Source organism: Gadus macrocephalus, chromosome 2 (assembly GCF_031168955.1).
Source record: "Gadus macrocephalus chromosome 2, ASM3116895v1".
Classification (NCBI taxonomy): domain Eukaryota; kingdom Metazoa; phylum Chordata; class Actinopteri; order Gadiformes; family Gadidae; genus Gadus; species Gadus macrocephalus.
This window is the reverse complement of record NC_082383.1, coordinates 16,994,209-17,000,208: the sequence shown is the minus strand read 5'-3', so window position 1 is coordinate 17,000,208 and position 6,000 is coordinate 16,994,209.

The window sequence follows — 6,000 nt, the reverse complement described above, 5'->3', positions numbered from 1 at the left end:
TAGAAAATCTCACTCTCTCTGCGTCTCTGTATGTCATGTGCTGCCTGCTATGTGTGTATGTGTGTGTGTGTGTGTGTGTTTGTCTATGTGTGCATGTTTATGCATGCATGTGTGTGTGCGTGTGGTTGTGTGCATTGGTTTTTGTGAAAGGCCTTGGGTAGGGGCTCAAAGGGCCACTCCCCAAGTGTCTTGACCTCTATAAATGATGAAACATGAATCACGATAGGAGGGACTGAGAGAGGGAGAGGGAGAGAGAGAGAGAGAGAGAGAGAGAGAGAGAGAGAGAGAGAGAGAGAGAGAGAGAGAGAGAGAGAGAGAGAGAGAGAGAGAGAGTGAGAGAAAGAGAGAGAGAGACAGGGAGAGAGGGTGACAGGTGTGTGATGAGATCAACCAGTGAACGTAGCCACATTACCCGTGAGTCTCTATTTTTCTAACATTCATCCACTCCTTAGTTTTCTCCCCTTTAAAGCATTGCTCTATTTACAGATTGTTTTATATTGGAAACCATGTTGATTAAACACAGGAGAGGATAGGGGAGAATAGGACAGGAGAGGAGAGGGAGGAGAGGAGGGGAGAGGAGAGGAGAGGAGAGAGAGGAGAGGAGAGGAGAAAGATAGAAGATGGTAGAGGAGAAGAGGAGACAGAGAAGGGAGAGGGGAGGAGAAAGAAAGAGGAGGGGAGAGGAGAAGAGAAGAGAGGAGAGGAGAGGAGGAGTGAAGAGGAGGGGAGGAGACTAGAGGAGGGGTGTAAAGGAGGCGAGGAGAGCCAGTCATGAGACTGAGGGGTGATGAACCCTCTTCCTCCTGGGTGTGACCCGGCATCACTGCAGGGCCAGAACTTGATCGAGGGTAAATGTAAATTAACCAACAGTCCTTCCATATTTATTCTGAGGCTGGAATAAACACCATAAACACCCATAACTGCAAAAAATAAAATCACACATATTAATATGAATGCCCATTGTATCACTGGTAAAATGTTTCGATTCTGGCAAAGAAAAAGATTTTGGCATGGTAAAAGACAAAAGGACACACACACAGACACAAACATACACGCTTACACACACACACACACACACACACACACACACACGCACACACATGCATACACACACTCAGTTTATCACAACAGTGTGTGTTCACGTGACGTGTTCCCAGACTGGCGGCGGCAGCTGAATGAGGTGTAGTGTGAGCCGGAGTGCACTTCCCTCCTTACCATTGTCATCGTCGCTGGCGACTGAATGGGCAGGACGGGTGCTAGTTTGGATCTGTTGGAGGGTCTGAATGATCACATCACACGGGTGTCCTGCAGCGCCGAGCAGCTTCAGTGCGTTTGGGTTCGGTGGGACGAATGAAATTCCCCCGGTGTCGCTATATTCAATATGAAGGGCTAATTAAAAACCAAGTGTGGGTAGAATAGGAGAAAGTCAAACAAACAAGTCAATTAAAACCTTGTTTTGCGACGAAGGAAGAAAATAACCAAAATAACTATGCACACACACACACACACACACACGCACACACGCAGACACATTTACATTTACATTTAGGGCATTTAGCAGACGCTTTTATCCAAAGCGACTTACAATAAGTACATTTGTCATAAGAAGTGCATCAATATATCGCTGTCGGTACAGAAAGGATGTTCATAGAACCAAGTGCAAGTACCACAATCGCTAGGTTAATCAATTCCCCGTATTACAGACATGATAGCAGCTGCTGCAGTTGCTACACAGTTAAGTGCTACAATACAATACAATACAATACAATACAATACAATACAATACACTACAATATAGTGTACAATGGTGGTCAGAAGAGGAAAGGTGGCTATGCAGAGTCGAGGTGAACTCTGAACAGGTGAGTCTTGAGTCCTTTTCGGAAGATAGTGAGCGACTCTGCGGTCCTGAGAGCGGCAGGGAACTCGTTCCACCACTGAGGTCCCAAAACCGAGAAAAGTTGTGACTTTGCTGATCGACCTTTGCTAGCTCTTAGCGATGGTGGTTCCAGTCGTCCAGCTGAGGTAGTCGAGCGGAGGGATCGAGCAGGGGTGTGTGGCATTAGCAATGCTTGGAGGTAGGCAGGGGCAGTTCCATCGACTGCCTTGTATGCCAGTACCATCGTCTTAAATTTGATGCGAGCTACTACAGGGAGCCAGTGGAGGTCCCGGAAGAGGGGGGTCACATGGGAGAACTTTGGTAGGTTGAACACGAGGCGCGTTGCCGCATTCTGGATGCGCTGCAAAGGTTTAATCGCAGAGGCAGGAAGTCCAGCCAGGAGTGAGTTGCAGTAGTCGAGGCGGGAGATGACCAGTGATTGGACTAGGAGCTGAGCTGCTTCCCTTGTGAGGAAGGGCCGGATTCTGCGGTTGTTGTAAAGTGCAAATCTGCAGGATCGGGCGACCGCAGTGATGTTTGCAGTGCAGCATAACTGGTTGTCCAATACCACACCGAGGTTTCTGGCAGTTGGAGAGGGAGATACAGTAATGTTCTCGACGGTGACCAGTAAGTCCATGTGTGGGCAGTCTTTCCCTGGGATTAGGAGAAGCTCGGTTTTGTTGAGGTTAAGCCTCAGGTGATGGGCAGTTGTCCAGGTGCTGACATCCGCCAGACATTCCGATATGCGTGCTGCAATCAGGGTTTTCTCAGATGAGGGGAAAGAGAGAAATAGCTGAGTGTCGTCAGCATAGCAGTGATATGAAAAGCCGTGTGATGCAATTACCGAGCCCAGAGACCTGGTATAGAGGGAGAACAGAAGAGGCCCCAGTACAGAGCCTTGAGGGACACCAGTTTCGAGCGTGCAAGGTTTGGACAAGGAGCCATTCCATGTCACTTGATAGGTGCGGTTCGTCAGGTAGGATGTGAACCAGGAAAGAGCAGATTCAGCGATTCCAAGTTCGGCAAGAGTGGCAAGAAGGATCTGGTGGTTCACCGTGTCAAATGCTGCTGACAGGTCGAGCAGAATGAGACACTCACACACCACACACACACGCAGACACTCACACACACACAAACGCACACACACACACACACACACACACACACACACACACACACACACACACACACACACACACACACACTCGCAAGCACACACACATTCACACACACACACACACACAAACACTCACACACACACACACACATTCACACACATACACACACACATACTCGCACGCACACACTCACGCACACACACACATTCACATTGGACCAAAGGGTTTTATTGTTGCAGCTCCTTCTATTGCTTAATTTTACGATACATCTTCTCATCGAGCCGCGCACATACACCTTCAGCTCCTCCAGCCTTGTGGTTCGAGAGCTTCCTGGGTTTCTCCTCCTCGTTCTGGGCTCTCTCTGACGGTTCTGTCTCACGCGTTCGTGGAGTTGCATAAATTGATAGCGCACGCACACACCGACCCTGCCTGGAAACGAATGTCAATAGAATCCGATATCAGCATCAGCACCTCCCGGAGCATCGCGAGGTTACAGGTCTCTGCTGGGTGAAGGCGGGGCTCTTCCTTATGAGGGAGGGGCTGGAGGGTGGGGCTACTGGGGCTGGAGGGTGGGGCTGCTGCTGGTGTTTTGGGTGTTCATCGGCAGCGCTATTGATGGAATGACTCATACACACACACGCACACACATACACACACACACACACACACACACACACACACACACACACACACACACACACACACACACACACACACACACACACACACACACACACACACACACACACACACACACACACACACACAGACACATGCACACACACACACACACACACGCACACACAGAGCATGGAGCAGTTGGTGCAGCAGAGAGCCGCGGGTCGTGGTCGGACTGCATGGAATATGAAGTATTAAACAGCCTGAAAAAAATGCAGATCCAACCTACGGTGAAGACTGCATTGAGCAGGAGACGTGAATGGACCCAGACAGCAGAGACACTAAGTGATGAGTGTATCCCCGCCCTAGGAGGATTGGCTGCTGAACACCACGAGGAGGTGTAGAGACGCAGCGACACACAGTTATCACATCCTGCTGATAAAGCACGCAAGTGAAGGATAGAGACCCCACGACGACTACATATCAGACCTTCGAGTCCCAAACACACACACACACACATCTTCGCACACACATACGCACACATACACCCCCCCCCCACACACACACACACACACACATACATACACATGCACGCGCACACATGCACGCACAAGCATAGCATACACATACACACACACACATACACACACACGCACACACTCACACACACACAAAGAAGAAGTGGAGGGACCAACGGTGGGAGAGCCGTGTCAACAGCATAGAAGCTGTGCGTTACCAGGTCTCTTATATAAGGCAGGCAGTGTTGGAGGTCAGGGAAAAAGTGACAGACCCTCTGATAAAGGTTGAAGCCCAAAGTTTGGCAGAAGAGGTTGGGTCATACAGAGCCTATTGAGGATAACATGAAGAGAAACTGCATTCTTTAATGTGGTTGTTGACGTAACCATTGGATCCTTAAAGGATAGGTTTGAAACACTGGGTGAGGTGAGAGACACATTTTGAGTGCTGCTCAATTTCAAATAACTGGATGCTTTGGAATTGAGCAACCAGTGTCACAAGCTCTACAGCACATTAAGCACTGGAGATGGAGGTTACTTTGATGGAAAGGAACTGGCTGCAGAAATTAGTAAGTTGCCGAGCTTGCATTCTGATGACATGAATGCATTAGAGCATCTCTCTTTCATTAAAAATAAAAATCTGAAGGAACTGTATCCCAATCTGTGAATTGCCTTGCCACAATGCAGTGATGTTGTACAGTTATTTTTTCATGTTGTACAGCAACTTTATTTATATAGCACTTTTCATACACAAGGCAGACTCAAAGTGCTTCAAATATTAACATTGTCATACGATAAAAATAAAATAATAGATAAGTAAAAGAAAACATATGCAAAGAAATGAGTAAAATAAAAAATGCAATGTATTTAGATCAGATCAACAGTCTCTCTGGTACCACGTCGGGACTCCAACCCGACCTAAAGGAACTTGGTACTTTCTCTGGGACTCGGATTCTAGTCAATTTCTATTCTAGGCTAGGACTCTATTCTAAGACCCTAACCCAGATTCTAGGACTCTAACCCAGACACACGTCGGAACTCTAACCACAAACCAAAGGCCTTATTCTGGGACTACAACCAGACGTTGGGACTCTAACCCAGACAGAACTCAGTTCTTTCTCTGGGACTCCAACCCGACCTAAGGAACATGGTCCTTTCTCTGGGACTCCAACCCAGATTCTAGGACTCTAACCCAGACAGAACTTGGGTCTCAAACCCTTATCCTTTCTCTCTGGTATCAGATCATGTATCTTTCTGGTAATAATAGAAAATAAAGGGAAAGTTAAAAAGGCATTTTAGTAAGTAAAATAAAACATATGCAAAGAAATGAGTAAAATAGAAAGTGCAATGTATTTAAGATCAGATCAACAGTCTCTCTGGTACCCACGTCGGGACTCCAACCCGAACTAAAGGAACTTGGTACTTTCTCTGGGACTCCAACCCGGACTCTATTCTAGGACTCAAACCCAGATTCTAGGCTCTAACCCAGACACACGTCGGGACTCTAACAACGAACCAAAGGCCTTATTCTGGGACTCCAACCCAGACAGACGTCGGGACTCTAACGCAGACAGAACTCAGGTCGTAAAAATAGAAGATAAAGGGAAAGTTAAAAAGGCATTTTAGTCATAAAATAGAAAATAAAGGCAAAGTTAAAAAAAGGCTTTTTAGAAAGTGCAATGTATTCAAGCTAAAGCAAACATAAAAGTCTTCAATCTTGTTTTAAAGGTGCTCAGAGTTGGGGCAAGTCTTAAATCCTCAGGGAGTTTATTCCAGCTATTTGTTGCATAGTAACTAAATCCTGCTTTCCCATGTTTCGTGTTTACTCTGGGGATAATTAAAAGATTGTTCTCAGAAGATCTTAGTTTTCCAG